At 49.0% G+C, this 19,323-nt stretch overlaps 1 protein-coding gene across 1 annotated transcript in view; it reads right to left on the bottom strand.

Moving 5' to 3' along the window:
* Positions 1–9,175, bottom strand: part of LRRC4C (leucine rich repeat containing 4C) — a 155,524-nt gene extending 146,349 nt beyond the window's left edge. Inside the window, exon 1 of the mRNA XM_055301135.1 lies at positions 9,056–9,175. The gene's annotated coding sequence lies outside the window, so the exon portion shown is untranslated. The remainder of the gene's footprint in view (positions 1–9,055) is intronic.
* Positions 9,176–19,323: the final 10,148 nt, after the last annotated feature.

The raw sequence follows: 19,323 nt of genomic DNA, 5'->3' as shown, positions 1-19,323 counted from the left end.
GAGGAGGAAGAAGCAGGCTCCATGCAGGGAGCTCAACACGGGACTCGATCCCAGGACTCCAGGATCACGCCCTGGGCCAAAGGCAGGCACTAAACCGCTGAGCCACCCAGGGATCCCAATCCAGGAATTTTTACTAAAGTGACCATCTTTCCTTTTTTTTTTTTTTTTTTATTTTCCCACTGCATGAGTCCATACTTGGACAACAGTTAAAATCAAAAGGCAAAGTCCCTTTCCACTAGTCACTCAAGAGGACAAAGGCCCACTTCACGTAACTGTGCAGCCTGTGTGGTTTGCGATTCCAAGGAGCACCTTGGTCTCTGTAAACAATATCCTTTGTGAACAGAACCATCGAGGAGTCTGCATAGCAATGCCTGCCGCGAGCCTATTAGCAGCTATAAATGAGAGCAGAAGAATTCATGCTCGATCTATTTATAGAACTATTTTCAAAACTGGGATCCTCAAAGGCAGCAGCTATTACCAATATTTCTAAAAGCGGATTCAAAATCACGCACGTACTCGGACGATGGCATACGGCAGTTAAAACTCCCTCTCTTTTGGCTCAGTTTACATCAAGCCGTGGCGGCGATGTTTACCTGGGCTATTTCAAGAGTGGTGATTGGCACGTATTTGTTTCAACTGGGGAGAAACGGAGGGGAAAAAAAATTGCAATGTATTTATGGATCAGAGTAGTTCTGAAACATTGGGTCCCTGCAAAGGAAGCAAATAATAAACACAAATAATAAAAAGTCATCCCAATGGTGCAAATGCCAGAATAATGGCCTACCTACACCACAAGCCAAACTGAAGGAAACTCTTCACCCCAAAGAAGTGTTGGGCCAGTCCGCTCACTTATTGGCACTAGCAGACTGATGGAGCTCCTGTGCACTATGTTAGTTCCACACGGGAGATGACAGGGGAAGGGGGGGTCCAGAGGTGCTGGGGCAGCTCAGTGGGTTGAGTGTCTGCCTTCAGCTCAGGTCAGGACCCGGAGTTCTGGGATGGGATGGAGCCCCACGCTGGGCTCTCTGCTCAATGCGGAGTCTGCTTCTCCCTCTGCCCCTCGCCCCACTCGTGTGCTCTCTCTCTCATTGTCTCTTGCTCTCAAATATACAAATAAAATCTAAAAAAAAAAAAAAAAAACAGATGAGGTCCATATCCTAAAAAATGTCACCATCTAGTGGGTTTTAGCCAAGTCAATAGATGTTACAAGAGTGACAAGAGCTATAGCAGAGCTATGAACAAAAGGCTGATGTAAAAAAACAAATAAATAAATAAATAAACAAATAAATAAACAAATAAATACATAAATAAATAAATAAATGGCTGATGTAGAGGACAGGGCGCCTGGGGGGCTCTAGGGAGGCTGGGGAAGGTTTTCCCAGAGGAGGGGACTTGGCCTGAGGTTGGACATCTGAGCATCTGCCAGAAGCACGGTTCAGGCCTCGGGAAGCCTGAGCCGCTCGCAGCCTGCGTAGCTGCAGGGGATGCAGGCCGGCGGAGAGGTGCGTGCAGGTGGGCCAGACCCTTCCAGCAAGAGGAGGAGTCCGAGCTCCGTCTGTAAATGGATTTCTAGAGTCTAGAGAAGAGGACGTCCCGCCATGTTTCAGGGACTCGTGCTTTCAGAGAAAGAATGAACGGGCTGCACGGGAGAAAGTCGGCATCACCAGCAGACATCCAGCAGAGAAGGAGCCGACTCCAAACCACTGAGGGACTAGGGAGCTGGGTTTGAGACAGAGAGAAGGTTGATGAGCGACTGGAGGAGTCACTGGGTGCAAGGGACGTGGACGAGGTGCTGGTGGCGCCTGAAACTAGAAGTGCCCAAGCCTTGAGGGTAGCGTGAGCAGGGCTGCAGGGGGCCAGAGCCGGCGGGGCCTGGGTGCCCAGCTCCTCTCTCACCATAAGCCCAGCCCACATCTGTTGGGGGCGCAGAGAGATGGAGAGTGGGACAAATCCCCAGGGGGGCGGCCTCAACATTTAAGGGGGGGCAGGAGGGCTGAGCCTAGTAAAGGCGGGGAGGGTGAGCAGCACCTTAGCCCTGTGGTGGGTCTCAGGAGGCCACAGGGAGCCCTGGTGGCAGGAGCAGCAGATGCATTAACCCTGCTGAGAGCCCGGGTGCCCACCGGTCGGGGCACCCCCCGTTCGTGCACGATCCTAACTGAGCACCGAACTTAATGTCAGCCGTGACCTGATGTCGCACACAGCTGTGGGGTCCCCGAAGGTCTCCCGGCCCTTTAGCCCTTCTGCTCGGATGGTGAGCGACTTGGGGCAGTTGCTTGCAAGGGTTTCTGAGTGGTCCCTTTCTCACTTAGATGCACACTTGGCTGCAACCGAAGACCGACAAAAATGTGCGACATCCACATGTCCTCAGCATCTCGCCGTGACCTTTGTGCTAAGAGGAAGCAGGGCGAGGGGGGCCTGCAGCCATCTGGGTCTCAATGAGAATGTCCAGACTGACATGAGGCCGCACAGTGGCGCGCTGGTGTGTGTGTTCCCAAGTCAACAGGTTTGGATTTACTGATTCTCATCCCGGGGCCTAAAGTCACAAGAAATGTAGCTTCTACTTGCAGCTCCACGGACTAGTTGCTATATGACCTTGGACAAATGACTTAGCCTCTCTGTGTTTCAGTTCCCCAGGCGAGAAGCGAGCAGAGAAATACATAATTTCGACGTAGTGCCCGGTGCATAGCGAATGCTCAGTAGATCAATGGTAGTCACTACGGCAACCAAGAAATCATACTTGTCACCTCCATAACTGTTCAAAGCTCCCATGACATAAGCATAGAAATCTGCCATCAGCTTATGCAGAAGCAGAAATAAGTCTATCAACCTTACACAAGTGTTTCATCATCGTAGAGTTCATCATACATATGAGTGACGCTGGAAAAGATCGTCAAAGATAATATTACCGACTTTGATAGCAAAGTCAGCAAAAAAACAAAACAAAAACAAAAAACAAAAGACAAAACTCCTACATCGTCAGTATAAAGTATAAAGCAACGCACAAGACTTTCAGGTCAATGTTCCCATTTCTGTGAAAAATAACCAAGGATCTCAACAAAAAGAAGAGGGGTAGCATTTAGTACACACCGACCAAGGGCCGAACACGTAGACATCTCAGAGCTCCCAAAACAACGGCATAAAACATTATTTCCATTTTGATCGTTGAGGAAACCGAGACCTTGCTAGGTGAATTGCTCCTCAGGATCCACCTGCTAACAGGTGGGAAACAAAGTTGGGACGCAATGCTTGCCTATTTCAAACCGCTTTATGGTTCCCCTACAAACGCTCTAGAGAGTTCCTTCACTTTTTAAGAAATTTTATTTATTTTATTTTTTTACCCTCCATACCGACCATGGTAACAGTGGCTCTGCTCTCCTCTCAGAGAACTACAGTCCGCATTGCAACAACTAGTATCCTGGTATGGATAGGAGGCTGCCAGGAATGGTATAGGATACCGCTAGGTATGGATAGGATACTATGGATAGGATGCTGCTAGGAATCCTGAGTCCCTAGGTAGTCAACTAGGAATGCAGAAGCCAAAAATCATAGCTTGAAGGAATCTTAGTTTGTGCCTCTATTTGTAGAGGAGACTATAAGGCTGACCTAAGAGAGGCAAAGTGACTTAGAGGAATTGTTGCAGCCCATTACTGGCCACACCAAGGGTAGGAAATATACACTGCATCACCTTTCAGGCCTGCGCTTGTGTGACTTCAGGAAGCCCCTCGGTAGCTGCTTAATATCTGTGCGCGTGTGTACGGACGTGACTACGTGCACAGTCAGCACACCCGTTGGTATTTCTCAGATTCCCGAGAGCCGGCGGCCTTGCAGGTATGCGTGCTCCCGCTCGCAGGTGCAAACACGCAGACACACAGGCATTTGGGTTTTTTGGAGGGGATGTCTCAAACTAGACCCAGTTCGTCATTCGAAGACTATTTGCACACTTGCACACTATTTCAGCTTCCCGAGGTGCCGGGAACGCGCCAGGGGACAAACGCGATTCTTGCCGCCAGGGAGCGGGACAAGCGCACTGTCTCAGCCGCACCACGATTTCAACCGTCCAATTTACATTTCTCCAGAGAAATCATTTTGAAGGAGAGTAAGATGCAAGAGGCTCTTGCTTACCTTGGAGAGTCTTCCAAGACACAATTTATAAATCACTGATATTTTCATATTTGTGTCACAAAGCACTCGGTGATCTAAGGAAAGTTTACAGGAACACGGAGTCTACGTTCCATGATACGCTAAGCATGTTTCGGGCTTTCCTGAGGGAACGCCATTCACTGAAGCACATCCAGGTAGGTTTTAAAAGTGTAGGAACTTCGCGAAACACGACAAATGGGCAAAGGGAGAGAGACAGAGAAACTGAGAAACAGACTTTTAACTATAGAGAGCAGCCTGATGGGACCAGAGGGGGTGAGGAGGTGGGTGGGGAACAGGTGATGGGGATTGAGGAGGGCACGTGCCACGATGAGCACCTGGTGATTAAAATAAAGACTTAAAGAAGCAGAGGCTCTTACCAAAAATGTACCTATTTGTGTTACTCCCGCCTCCTTAATGTAGCCCACCTTTTAAAAATCTTTACCAACACGAATTCAGAGGAACGGCTTCCCTAAACAAGACCATACCAGTTTTTATGTGTTTTTTTTTCCACTTAAACTAAAATCATTGATGCTCAGTTTAAGCATGCATTCATTGAATGCCTAGTGTGCATGACACATGCAGTCATCCCCGTGGCCGTCAGTTCTACGTGGGGGTTATTACCTCTGCCTTACAGATGAGCACACAGACCCCTCAGGGAGGTCACGCGGTGCGTGCCAGGGCAGAGCTGAATATTCGAGTCCACGGAAGACGCCAGAGCCCAAGTTCGCCTAATTTCTTAGTCGCTTTTACAAAACACGCCAAAGAAGTAAGATGTTATGAAATGGGAAGGACTTTCATCGATGATTTCCATCTCTCCTTAGGGAAAATGATGAGCTTCAGCCTGCTTCCTCCCCCCCCCCCCAAAATTAACAGATTTTAAATTGTTTTCCTAAGTGGACAGAAACCGTATAAACCTCCGGTGGGCAATTGCTGAGCCTGGCTGTCCTGTGACCCTCTGCAGGTAGGCTGTCTAGGAGGACAATAATTGAGGCAGTGGGACGCTTTTCCCCTCCAAGAGAGAACAGGTCTCCGGAAACATCTTGAGGAAACGGACAGCACACGGGCTGCCGTCGCGGACAATGAAATTATGAGCAATGACCGCGACTGGCTGCCTCGGGAAGCCACCGGCAGGCTGGTGCTGGAACATCAGCGCGTGCGAACGACAAAGACAAGTGTGTCTACAGGAAATCTGGATTTCATGCACTCCGTCCTGCCTTCATCCCACCACGACGGGTGTTTAACTGACACCGGGGTTCCTTCTATCCGGGGGACTGTGCATCCAAGTTGGGGACTTGGGGCCCTTCCTATTAGCGACGGAGCGTTACACTGCCTACTTTATACAATCGCCGAGAAATCTGCCTGTATTTGGAGCATTCCGGAGGCAGGCGATGTAACAGATAGCTAAAATTATACATTTAATATATAGGAGCCATCATACGCAACTTTTAGACCGAAAGTATACACAACAGCATTATTTTCCCCTAAAATCTTCCTCCAGTATTACTTTTGCTGAGATTCAGGCTTCTGTACTTTAAGGAGAAAAATCCTGATTTTTCAGCTTCTGGCCTGAAGCAGCATTTCATATCTAAAACGATAATATTGCAGCCAATCTGTCCTGATAAGACATCAAAAGAGGAATGTGGCCACTCCTGTAAGGTTGGTGGCACATTCCCCGGGGCTCAAGTGTAACCACTAGGACTGGTAAAGGGCTCAGCCAGTCTGTACTAGTTCCCAGGAAGTTAAGCCAAATGGATCGGAGACCAACCAGAACCAACAGCCCTCCTTAAAGGGCCTATGACGCTCGGGGCTTTGCGTAATGTTGCTCTTAATTCACAAAACAATTTCTAATTTGTTGACATTATCGTTCCCATTAGAGAGATGAGAAAACTGAGTGTCGGGAGCAATTCAAGTTGCTGTTGCCCCGAGGGCGCGCAGCAATGACAGCAGAGTGGGGGGGGGGGGCATTTGAAAAAGTAACTTCAAAACTTGCAAAATCCAGCAGCTTTCCGGGCCTACGGCCTCCGCAGAATCTGAGTATACGACCAACCACCCTATTCATAAAGGCCGCTCGTTGGGCACCTGGCTTGGCCCTGGAATGAGCTGCCACGGGGTAACTTTCCTGGTCTGGCCTGCTCCTAACTCTTCCTTCCGTCCTCCAGCAAGTTGCCTAACACGCTGGGCCAACTCTGCACATCAAAGGAAAGGAGCTAGCCACCACCACCCCCGCCCCCCAGCTGGGCAATGGGTCCCTAACCAGGTGCACAAAGCATGATGCCACCCTAGATGCTCCATCCGCTCTAGCCCCACAGAACATGTTAGGTGGTGGTGGGTGGGAGGACACGTTTCAGCCCACAACCTTAAACATACCTGTACCCCCTCTCTCTCTCCATCCCCCACGCCCACCAGCCCTTCCCTCCTTCCCTCTCCTTCTCAGGGAGACATTTGCACATGTCCCACTAGTGTTGGGGGGAGGTGGGGGGCTGAGGGGAGCTGACAACGTTTAACAGAGGAACATACTGGGAGGTCTAACTGGAGTAGCGGTGAAGACATCTGAATTCAAAAAAGGAAGGAAGGGTGGCTGGAAGGAAGGCAAGAAGGAAGGAAGGAAAAGAAAGACAGACCTCCACTGATTGGCAGACGCCAGGCTGACTGCAAGACTGCGTGGGTTTCCCACGTGAAGTCCAGAGCTGAGCAGTAAAAAAAAAAAAAAAAAATACATCAGAGCACTGTTTTCTTTCTCCGTTTGTCAGCTGTGCTACGTTGCAACTTAAGAGCAACTTGAGAGAACTTGAGTCAATCTGTGATCGCAAGCAGAGACCTCCCCATGGCCACGTAAAAACCAGAACGAACCACAAAAAAAAAGCAAATAAACACACACAAACCTGCAAGGGATCCTAAGGTCGGCGATAGCCTGCAAGGAGCTCGGGGGAGCGGAAAAAAATAAAAATAATCCTGCACGATTATGTTCATAGGTTGATAAATGTGTTGCCCCATCTGTGTCCCAACAGGAAACATGTGCCCAGAAAAATAAATTAAAGAAGTGCTCAGCTGCAGGCTGGTTAAGGAGTAATGAAAAGGATAAGAATAGATGATGTGAGTGTGAGGACAGACTCAGAGGCTTTCAGCAGGGTGTTTCTGGTTTCTATTATCACCTCTCTAATATAAATCTAACTCCGAGGTGCTTAATGGCTCTCCAGGGACCACCACTCACCAGATTAAATGTGCCCAACACCGTGGAGCGACCCAGGAGGTGTCTGCCTCTTATCTCCTTTGGGATATGCCCGAGTTGGGGCTTTTTTTTTTTTTTTTTTTTTTTTTTTTTTTTTTTTTTTAGTGTTAAAACTAGGGTTATCTGAGCTCTGCTACTTAAAACATCCGAGCTCTGCTGCTTAAAACAAGTCAAAGACAGCATGTGGATATTGGAGACGGGCTGCTCTTGAGGTCCAGAGCGCTCAGAGTTTATTTCAAGCTCTCAGGACAGGCCCCTTCCTTGACCCTTCTGGATAAAAATGGCAGCTGTGGGGACAGAAGGAGCCAGGCTGTGTATGGTTGATTCTTGTCCAGCTTAGATCCCAGACTGACTTTCGTCTGCTGGTTAAGGCTCCTGTGAGTTACCTGTCTCCCAAGGTTCGGCTGCCGGTCACAATTATGGCATCTCTAGGCCTCAGTTTCCTAGTTTTACGGGCGTGAGGTCTCGGAGGAGTCCTCTGGCTCTAAAGTTATGTGAGTCCATGACTCTGATGGAAGACCCCAGAGAGGAATAGAGAAGGATGAAGAGGAGGAGTTCTGTTAGGAAAAGGAAGCCAGCCAGCCAGCTCCCTGACCCTGGAAGCCATGGGGAAGGAAGAAGACGGAAAGAGGGGTGATGCTCCAGGCCCCTCCAGGCCCCTGGGCTCTCTAAGCCTTTTCAGCCTTCTCTTATTTTTCTTTATCGGCCTCTCTCTCTCTCTCTCTCTCTCTCTCTCTCTCTCTCTCTCCCAAGACAAAGCTGGCACATGAGAAGCACCGACATACGGACCTTTCCTTCAGCTGCTTGTCTAAGTTACCACAGGACACTACATGTCTGCCTTTCCTCCAGAGCCCTGTCTTGGGGATGTTGGGGAGGTTTCTGGCAAAACCCAAGCCAACTGCCCAAGCCACCTTCCATCTCTGTGCAGCCTTTCTGCTTCCAAAGAAGTGGTTGGTTTGAAGGGAGGTGGGGTTGAAAAGAAGTGGGTCCTCCCGCCCGTTCTTAGCACTGGTGGGAACCTAGGTCATCCGAAGACCACATTTGAGCTTGGCCCTGGTATGCACGAGAGAGACAGAGAGAAAGAGAGAGAGAGGGAGAGGGAGGGAGAGAGAGGAAAGTGCAGCCACCTCTCTCCACCACTTCCTCCCCCCTGCCCACTCTCCCTCCCTCCATCCACCCACCCGCCAGAAGCCAGCCTTCCCCAGCCTGGTTTATTATCATATTTTTGTGTTAATACATTCGGTTGATCTGCAATGTCAGGTTGGATAATGAAATTTAAATTGGGTCCCTTCGATTTCCAATGGCTAAACATTTGTGCCTCCAACTCCAGGGCTGCCATGCAACTTAAACACATTCTAGAGTGTCAATCACTCAGCACAGGCACCCCACACTGCAGCGGCTTTCTTGGGGAGATTTTTTTTTTCTAGTGAACGATTGCAAAGGCGTTTGCCCAGGATGCAGACAACCTGCATCATTATAGCAAACCAGCTCACTGGTGAGCACAACCTGATGGAACAAACGCCTGGGCCACCCTCTCTCTCTTCCCACTCATCCCCCCCACCCCAACCCCTTCAAGCCAGGTCTTTAAAAATCACACTGAAGGGGGTGAGGGGATAAAGGAACCGAGAACGCTAAACGAATGGGCATTTTCTTCATCAATAAAATAAGAAAATAAGGATCACTCACTGTATTTCAGACAGATCACAGCAACATCCAGATGGAAATCCAGGTGGTTAAGAACAAGTGAAAACGCATGATCTTGACACCAAAAAGAAAAAAAAAAAAAAGGTGGGGGGGAGGTTGATGAAGAAAAATCCAACTGCAATTATCCATCAATTTTAGTCAACACAGGCACAAATCCAACTGTGCTCTCTGCTGGTTTCTCCCCCCCCCCCCCCCCCCAATCAATGCCTCATTCTGCCGCGGTCAACTTTTCTTCTCCGAGATTTCTTTGCAGATGTATTATTAATCCCCTCTCCTCTTGTGGGAAATTCAAAAAAGGAAAGAAAACACCGCCACCATAGCAGGTCTTCACTTTCCTAAAAAAAAAAAAAAAAAAAAAAAAAGAAAGAAAGAAAGAAAAAAGCCCCAAACTTTGAATTCCGAAAATAATCTCCTTGGCTTACTTTCTCCTTGATAGAGAACAGCGAACATACTTTTTCCTTTGTGGATCCTCCGTTCTCCATTTCCAATCATCCTTTTGGGGGAAAGGGGGAGGGTGGGGGAGGCACGGCTGTTTTATTATGATTTATGTATGTCAGAGCACACCAAGCCCCGTGGGTCTGACACTGGCTTATTGCATTCCCCGAGGCTCCCTGTGCGCGCACACACACGTTTGTGTTAGGATCCAGGTCTTGCAAGGAAAACCTCCCTTCTTCCGCCTCTCTTGCACAATCAGTCCGTCCACTGCGTTCGGGTCCAACAGAGAGCTGCGTCCCGCATCCTTCATGTTTGCAAGGCACCCAAGCGCCACCGCCACCAAAAGGGGGGTTAAAAAAATAATACAAATTAAAAAATAAATAAAAAAAATATTTAAAAAAAAGTCTCCGGTTACATGGTGGATTGCTCTTCCCCAGCTCCTCCTCCGAAGAACCTGGGGATCAGCTCCCCCCGGTCGCCAGCCTCCAGGCCGGGCCCCTCTCCAAAGATCTGATTAGGTTTCTCATCACAACCCAGTGCGCAATTGGGTTCTCGGTGCCAGCCCCCGGGCCAGCCAGCGTCCTTCCCTCTCCGCCGCCCGGGTCCCGGCTAGAGCCCGTCTCCTTCCCTCCGCCGCCTCTGCAATTTCATAATCTCACGTTAAACGGGGGGCGGGGGCGGGGGCGGGGGCCGAGGTGGCGGCGGAGCAGCTCCAGGCTCCGTCAGCTGTCAAGAAGCGAGCATCCCTCCCCTCCCCTCCCCTCCCCTCCCGCCCCGCGCCGCCCCCTCCCCTCCCCTCCCCTCCCTCCCCTCCCGGCAGCTACTTTTTTCCCCCCTTCCTTTCTTCTTCTTGGGTTTCTCCAGGCCCGGGGCGCAGCGCTGCGCTCGGGCCGCGCCCCCCCGTGACCCCGGCGCGGGCGCGGGTCCTGCAGGTGGCAGGTGCACCTGCACACGTGGGCGGCCGGGCTCACCGGGGCGCGCGGTCGCGGGGGGCCCCCGCCTCCTCCTCCGTGGGCGGCCAGCGCATCCGGGGTGCGGGGGGCGGGGGGAGTTCCAAGGGGGCTTTGATTTCCCACGGGGAAGGCCGAGGGAGGGAGGGGAAGGGGGAGGAGGAGGGAGGCGGGCGGAGGGAGGAAGGAGGCAAATTCACAAAATCATCATAATAAGGAAAGAGAGCGACAGGGTGCGCGGTGGGGGGGGGGAGGAAGGAAAAAAAAAGGAGGGAATACGGGGAAAAAAAGGAATGAAGGATATTAAAATAAAAAATGTGACATTAACATTAAAAATGTGGAATTAAAAATGTAAAACAAATAGGAATGGTAAAAAAAGGGGAAAAAAGAAAGGAGGAAAGAAAGAGAAGAGGGTCCCTAAGCGGTCGCTGGCTCGCGGCATCCCCCGCGGAGGCGCCCGCAGGTCCGCGCTCGCTCCCCGCTGCGCCGCGCGCCTCCCGGAGCCACAAGTTGGCGGGTGTCGGCGGGGCCCGGCGGGGACACGCGTGCCCGGGGCGCCCCCTCCGCGCCCCCCGCGCCCCGAGGGCTCCGGGCGCCCCCACCCCGCCCCCGGCCCTGCGCCCCCCCGGGTCCCGCCTGGCCCCCGGCTCCCCGCCCCGGGTCCCGCCTCGCCCCCTGTCCTCCCGGTCCCCTGCCCCGGCTGCCGCCCGGCGGGACACAGTCACCCCATTACCTCCCGTCATCCCGGCGCTGATTGGCGGCGCGCGGGAACCCCGAGGCCGCGGGCGCGCGGGGCCCGAGCGTGGGGCGGCGCTGCCACCTGCAGGGCGCAGCGGGAACGGCGGGGCGCGGAGCCGCGGGGGCGGGGCGGGGCGGGGCGGGGCGGGGGCGGGGGCGCGGGGCTCAGTCTGTTCCAAAAGCCTGACGGGTTTCACCCTGCGGGCCTCCGAGGGGGCGACGCGGAAACCGGGTCCCCGCGAGGATCTCAGGGTCGGCGCACACCCAGGGCCCCTGCCTCGGTGGGGACGGGGGGGGCAGGAGACACCCCCCAGGTGGGCTGCTCGCAGGTGAGGGTCCGCGCGCCTGCTGCCCAGGATGCGCTCATCCCGGGAACTAGGAGGGGACCAGGAGGGAACCAGGAGGGAACCAGGTCCCCGCTAGGATCTCAGGGTCAGCGCACACTCAGAGCCCCTGCCTGGGGGGGGGGCAGAAGACACACACCCCACCCCCACCCCCACCCCCCAGGCAGGCGGGCTGCTCGCAGTTGAGGGCCCACGGCACCTGCTGCCCAGTATGCGCTCATCCCGGGAGCCAGGAGGGAACCAGGAGGGAACCAGGTCCCCTCTAGGATCTCAGGGTTGGCGCACACCCAGGGCCCCTGCCCTCAGTGGGGGGGGGGGGGCAGGAGACACCCCCCCCAGGTGGGCTGCTCTCAGGTGAGGGCCCACTGCACCTGCTGCCCAGGATGCGATCATCCCAGGAACCGAGGAGGAGACCGGGAGGGAACCAGGAGGGGACCAGGAGGGACGGAAAAGGCGCGGAAACCAGGTCCCCACTAGGATGTCAGTGTCAGCACACACTCAAGGGCCCCTGCCTCGAGTGGGGGGCAGGAGACACACTCCCCCACACACACACCCCACTCCACCCCACCCCCCCTCACCCCGGGCAGGCGGGCTGCTAGCAGGTGAGGGCCCACGCGCGTGCTGCCCAGGATGCGCTCATCCCGGGAACCCAGGAGGGAACCAGGAGGGGACCAGGAGGGGCCAGGAAGGAGCCAGGAGGGGGCCTTGGGGCAGGAGGCCGTGTCAGCACAGGGGCCTTCCCTGGACAGCTCAATCCCGGCAGCCTTGCTCCCAGCTGTAGGCTTTTCCATCAGGTCCTGGGAAGGGGTTGGGTGGGGAGGAGGGTGCGAGGGGCACACTTCCCCTTCACGGGGCCATCTCAGGAAGCCCGGGGGCCCCGCAGAACACCAGCCCTGTATTCCTGTTGCTTTCTTTCTCCGCTAGCTACTCGTTCGCCAGTAAAGAAGTATACGCAGGGGATCCCTGGGTGGCGCGGCGGTTTGGCGCCTGCCTCTGGCCCAGGGCGCGATCCTGGAGAACCGGGATCGAATCCCACATCGGGCTCCCGGTGCATGGAGCCTGCTTCGCCCTCTGCCTGTGTCTCTGCCTCTCTCTCTCTCTCTCTCTGTGACTATCATAAATAAATAAATAAATAAATAAATAAATAAATAAATAAATAAATAAATAAATAAATTAAGAAGTATACGCAGAGGACGAGAAGGGCAAACATGCACCTGCTCCAGGCTCCCCGGCCCATCATCTTTGTGCTGGTTTTCTCCCTTTTTGAGAGATCAGAATATGTACTTGGCTGAAAGACACTTTTAAACCAAGTGAGTTAATCATAAGGAGAGATGCCATTAGACTTTTTTTTTTTTTTTTTTTTTTTGCTAAGGGAACATCAGAGGCATATACAAGTTCACAACAAATGTTCTTTTTTTCCCCCCTGTTCCCTTTATAGTACATGGATATTTTCTCAACTAGCATTAGGACATTTAGAATAGAGCTACATCTATACATTTATTTGGGTACTAAGCACATGCCCCAATATGTGTCTTAAATGTCAGCATGTGCAAGGGGAAAGGCCTTTCTTTACCCACGGATTGTGATTTATTATAACTTCCCCCATCTTTTGGGAGAGCTTTGGTGGAGTTATGAATTCATCAACAGGTGAACTTGTTGAGGCGTGATGGCATTGCCTCTCTTTTGAAACAAATGCTGAATTGATCGACTTAAGACATTAGTGAGCAGTTGACTAGAACTTTGTCTTTTGAAGCTCTTACCCTTATATGCCAATTACAGTTTATCAACTAATAAACCATTAAAAAGCACACTTACTAGTTGCTCTAGATGGCTTCAAAGGAGTCTACCCTCTGGTTCTGAAGGAAACCAGAAGCCATTTGAAATGCAAATTTTCTTTTTAGAGACTTTGACAGCAAGGGAAAGGCCAATGATTTGTTGTTCAAAGCTGATTATTAGCTACCTACCAGACGTCTTTAAAGGCTTTCACAATGAATTAATCTATCAAACAAAGCAGCAGGGAAGGATCAGTGCTGTTTAGCCAAAAGGAGAAAGGAAAGGCTTCCCATTCCTATGTAGCTTCCCATTCGGCACCTACAATTTCTTTTTCCACGTCACACCCTAGGAGCTTGCATCAGTCACGTGGTTTTCAATTTTTTGATCCAGGGATTACCGGGCATCCTCAGGGCATGGGCTTTTGCTGACGTCCCGCACACATCAGTGGATTGAAAACTCCAAACAACCCCTTGGGAAATTTGAAAGCTGGGGCAAGTGACGCTAAAGCTGCACACTCGGTAAATGGCACAGGCAGGTCCTGAACCCAGATCTACTCGCTGCCAATTCTCCCGGCTTGGCTGCTGCTGCTGGATTGTATGGGGGATATGTGTAAGCAGCCGCAGGCGTGCAGGCCCCGGTGTTCAGCTCGGAGCCCCACAGGTGAATGTGGAACCCTGTGGGGAAATGCAGTTGCCACATTTGTCACCCAGTGATCTTGCTCAAAGAGGATTGAAATAAGTAGCAAACAAGCTGCCACACATACACACGCAGACTAAACTGTTACTGGACGTGACATGAATGTAGAGACTTATTCAGTGGAAGTTACCAGGTGCTGTGGACAGTGACGGGGTATATGTGCAAGTGAAGTTCCCAATCAGAGCTCGTTCAGAGGCGGTGATCGCCCGATGAGCAATGGGGTCGGTAACGCGGTCACAGTTCCAGGGAGCACGTCGGGGTTACCAAACGCTTGGACAGGACAAGTGCCATTAAAACCAGAGGACCCCGGAGAAGAGGAACGTGGCGCTGATAGGGCAGGTGTATCGAAGGACGTACAGAATTCTCTATTTGTTTTCCAGCCCTGATTTGTAGGCTTTATGGTCGGTGAAACAAAACCATCGTGTTATTTCACTGTGTGCTGGTGACTCTACCTGGTGTAATCTTCAGCAGACAGCAGAGGACAGCATCTTGTAACCAGAAATACAAAATAGCAAATAGAAGGAATTCAGTCACTCTGCTTCAACATTGAGAAAATACAGATGTTGCCTGCGGTGTTTATTAACTTGATTTAACAGGCTTTAAGCTGCTCTATTCAAGCACGATACATACTTATGATTTGGGTCTTTACGTTATAAATTCTGGGAACACGTCGTCCCTTTTCACCTCCGAGTCGATGAGACAGGCCCAGACTGTCCTGTGATAATCACACCAAGCTTGCCTCACACGTGATAGTCACACGTGATGACATGTGAATTAACCTCTTTGGACCAGCTTCTTTTGAGAACTACTTCAATGATAAAATGTGGAATTTAGTGGGAACTTACTGCATGTGTCATACTAGCCAAAATGTTATGCTAGACAAGAATGTTGTATTTCAGAGCTACAAGACATCCTAGTTGTCATCCATTCTTTGCTCCTTGAAATACAGATACTCAAGTCCAAGCACATTTGTAGGTTTCTGTTTCTACAGTGGCTCCAGCTCCACCCAGCTCCCACCCCATGGAGTCTTACTTTTCAGTGCTTTCTTTCTTTTCTTTCTTTTTTTTTTTTTTTTTGAAGATTTTATTTATTTATTCCTGAGAGACACAGAGAGAGGCAGACATATAGGGGGAAGGAGAAGCAGGCTCCATGCAGGGAGCCTGATGTGGGACTTGATCTCAGGACCCCGGGGTCACGCCCTGAGCCAAAGGCAGACGCTCAGCCACTGAGCCACCCAGGCATCCCTTTTCAGTGCTTTCATACTTTTTTTTTTAAGCAATAACTGGCATTTAATGATAGTTTATGAGTGCCAAGTTCAAAGTATGTTCTAAGTATGTTACAGATATCAACTCATGCAATCCTCCCCACAACTTTGTGAAGTAGGTGTAATTCTTTCCCCCATCCCATCTTACAGATAATGAAAGTAGAGTTGAGGTTAAATAGGAGCAACCAGGAGGTGATGGAGGTGGTATTTTTAACTCAGGTTATTTCACCTCAGAGATCATGGTTATAACAGATACTTCCTATTATTACCTATAGCACCGGGTGGAAATGATTTGCTCACGTCTGTATTCTCCCCCTAAAGCATGATTGATTTAACGAGAGGGTTTGTTGTTGTTGTTGTTGTTATCTCTAATATTGTGTGCAGAGTTGAATGAATAAATATCTAAGACTGTGACATTAGGCAATGGAAGCATGCATGTCTTTTGGCTCTTGCCGGAGTTCTTTTCACTATGGCACACAAACGTTAGAAAGACGAGGTACTTACTGCAATTACTAACCGAAAACTAATACAATAATTTAATCAGAGAATTCTAACTTCTGTATGGGCTAGCTGTTGCTGCATAATTAACCATCCCCAAACCTGGTAGCTGAAATCAGCAATCGTTTATTATTTCTCATGAGTCTTTCTAGGTCAGTCAGAGATTGGTTGAGCAGCTCTCCTGATCTTGGCTGGGTTCACTGTTAGCTGATCTAAAATGGGCTCTGCTGGGGTCGCTGGGGCAACTCAGCTCCACGCCCGATGTCTCTCTCCCTTCATCGGCTTGGCCTAAGCGAATTTCTTGGCAACAGGAGAAGTCCAAGAGAGGAAGCAGAAAGGCACGGGTACGTTTTCATGCTTCTGTATGAATCAAATTTGCTGACTTTCTGTTGGCTACAGCAAATCACTTAGTTGAGCCCATTGTCAAGGAATGGGACAGGTCATCCTCCCATATGGGGGGCCACAGTAAGGTTACATGACAAAAGAGAGCGAAGAATCAGGGTGGTCACTGCAATGAACCCCAATTTCTATCCCTTACAAATAACAAATTTCCTGAACAATGACTGGGATTTATAGGACAGAAAATTCTCTGCATAAGGGATCCTTCAATCAGTCAGTTATTTAACAGATGGGCATTAACGTCCCATGATGTGTCATGCATTATGAAAATCGCCACTGACTCCTTTCCTACCCCCACTGCCCTGATCATGTCTGTTAGTGCTAATCAAAAATGGCTCAACATCTGCCCGATTCTCTTTATTTACTATATTACATTAGGAGACCTCCCTCAGGTTCCTCTGCAGACCCTTTGCCACCGCCCTTTCTTCTTACCTGGGCCACCCTATCTCTAGTGCCAGGAAGCTTCTGAAAAAGAAACAATAAGGGGGAAAATATGTTCCGCATGGACAACAGAAAACCACAGTGGGGAAACTCTCCACAATGCATAGGAGAAAGGATTCCTATTTTAAATATGTAACTATTTCTTAGAAATATCTATTAGAAATAAATAAGGAAAACAAAAATAACCGTACAGGTGAGTGGGGAAAAATACAGTATTAGTCAATTTGCAGAAGAACTGGTTATTTTAACACTTATTGGTATCCATGTTACTTAGCAAAGTGCCTTGCCCTTTAGCCTCTTACAACATTTTGACTGATGGATGAGTGAGCTGTCTACTTGGGTGAGGAAAGTGGGTAAATAGTAGGCATGCCAATTACGAGCAACGATGACATGATATGGACAGAATTTTACCAGCACTAAGTGTAAAGAGCTGCGGGGAGCAGAGGAGGCAATTCGTGAGGACTGTTGGCAATCCCAGAGGACTTTACAAATAGGAAATCTAAGTGGGTGAAGAGCTTCATGAATGTTAGCATACAGTTGATGGATGTGGGTTTGCCATTTTGCAGCTAGAGAACAAGGGATAGGGTGCATTCTACAAAAAAAAAAAAAATTGTGGTCCAATGATTAGCAGGGTTAAAGATGAGCTAAATTAAGTACTCAGCCATGGAAGAGATGATCAGAATATTAGATGCCATATAGCGATCAAGAGAGTTCAGATTTTGGAAGAAATCTTAAAAGGTTCCTTCTTCGAGGATATCGGGAGCAAATGATATCTGGAAGGAAGAGCACTAGTGAAAGGGAGCATCATCTTAGGGAGGATCCTTCCTTTCTCAGACTGTCTAGGCACCATGACAAGTTGTAGGCGTGACTTAAGGTAATAAGAAAGCCGACAGAGACAATTGTACGACAATTTGGCAACCAGTTCTAAATCAATTTAGACCCAATTACATTTCAGAAATCCTTTTTTAAATGGTGACCCAAGCACTTGTAAAACACAGTCTCCTTTATCAAATGTTTCTAAGGGAGATGGGATTTGTGCATAGAAACTACATGGTGGTATTTTTGTACTGTCTAAATTAGGATTCCTTGCACCGAGAAGAAAATTGGCCATAAAGGTATCTTTAAAACTCCACCAGGAATTAGTAGATGGTGTGAATCCAGTTGTGTAATTTGAGAAGACAGCTGCATTTTATCTAGCTAAATCAGCACTCGAGACTAAACAACTTCTAAAGAATGTCACTTTATTTCAGCATTAGCCATGCAGTGCAGATTCGAGAAATGATAGCCTTGTTTCCCCCACCATATTACTATTGTGTTTTCAGGAAATGAAGTGTATAGATTTCAAAAGTCAGTTCTCTTCACATTGAAGATGCATTAGCACATCTGTGATTCTAGGCCTCCAGCTGATTTAGCGGCACATGATTCAAATAATGTGAAACAATCTGCATTTTTAAATGTCCAGGTTTCTAACATACACAGCATTTTTGAGGAAAGTTAATGACTGGGAGAAGGTGCAGATTTGAAAAAAAATAATAATCTGTTGTATTTACAAGGAAAATTCAAACACCTTTATCATTTGAACGAAAGAATTCCCTAACCACCAAAAATAAGCATATATATAGAAATGGTACTCAGACTCAACTTTCAAAATGGGAGGGAGTTGAGAATCCTTTGATTCACTACACAGATTTTTTTTAAGCCATCCACAACTGTATGAGTTTTATAGGGGAAATGGGATGTAAAATAAGTACCCCTGTGGCAGATGATGATTGTAAGACACGTCATGGAACTGTGGTCTTATTGAACGGATTGAACACTGGGTAACCGGTAAAGTGATTGAGGCTTTGACATTTTACTACAACTTTCAGTTGACAATCTTCCTGAAAAAGGATTTTTAGTAAAAGTTTAAATAAATCTTGTGGCAATTCATATTTCCCCTAAAATAACAATTATGACACATTGCAGAGGACCTAAATAGATGTTTTCCAAAGAAGACAGCAGATCGCCAACAGGTGCATGCAAAGATGCTTAAATCACTAATCATTAGGGAAATGTGAATGAAAACCAAGGTGAGATACTGTCTCATACCTGTTAGAGTGGCCATTCTCAAAAAGACAGGAGATAAGGGTGTCTGGGTGGTTTAGTTGGTTAAGTGGCCAACTCTTGATTTTGGCTCAGGTCATGATCTCAGGATCGTGAGATTGAGCTCCATATCTGCTGTGTGCGGTGGGCATGGAGCCTGCTTCAGATTCTCTCTCTGCCTCTCCCTTTGCCCCTCTCCCCGTCCATCTTTCCCAAAAAAAAAAAAAAAAAAAAAAACAACAACAACAACAAAAACAAACCAAAAAACCATTTAAACTCAATTAGATTCAATCCCTTAGGAAAAAAAAAAAAAAAAAAAAAAGACAAGCAGTAACAAGTGTTGCCCAGAGTTTGAAGAAAAGGGAACTCTTGTACACTGTTGGTGAGACTATCAATCAGTGCAGCCACTACAGAAGATAGATATGAATATTATTCAGCCATGAAAAGGAAGGACATTTTTGACAACACAGTTGGATCTTGAAGTCCATCTGGTTATGCTAATTATTTTACTGTATGCTAAGTGAAATAAATTAGAGAAAGAGATCCTGTAAAAGCTGAACTCCTAGAAAAGGAGAATAGTGTGGTGGTTGCCAGGGGCTTGGGGCTCGGGGAATTAGGGTACAAACTTCC

Source organism: Nyctereutes procyonoides, unplaced genomic scaffold (assembly GCF_905146905.1).
Source record: "Nyctereutes procyonoides isolate TBG_1078 unplaced genomic scaffold, NYPRO_anot_genome, whole genome shotgun sequence".
In the NCBI taxonomy this organism is placed as follows: Eukaryota; Metazoa; Chordata; class Mammalia; order Carnivora; family Canidae; genus Nyctereutes; species Nyctereutes procyonoides.
The sequence above is the reverse complement of the archived record's forward strand: the minus strand, read 5'-3'. Positions and strand labels throughout refer to the sequence as shown.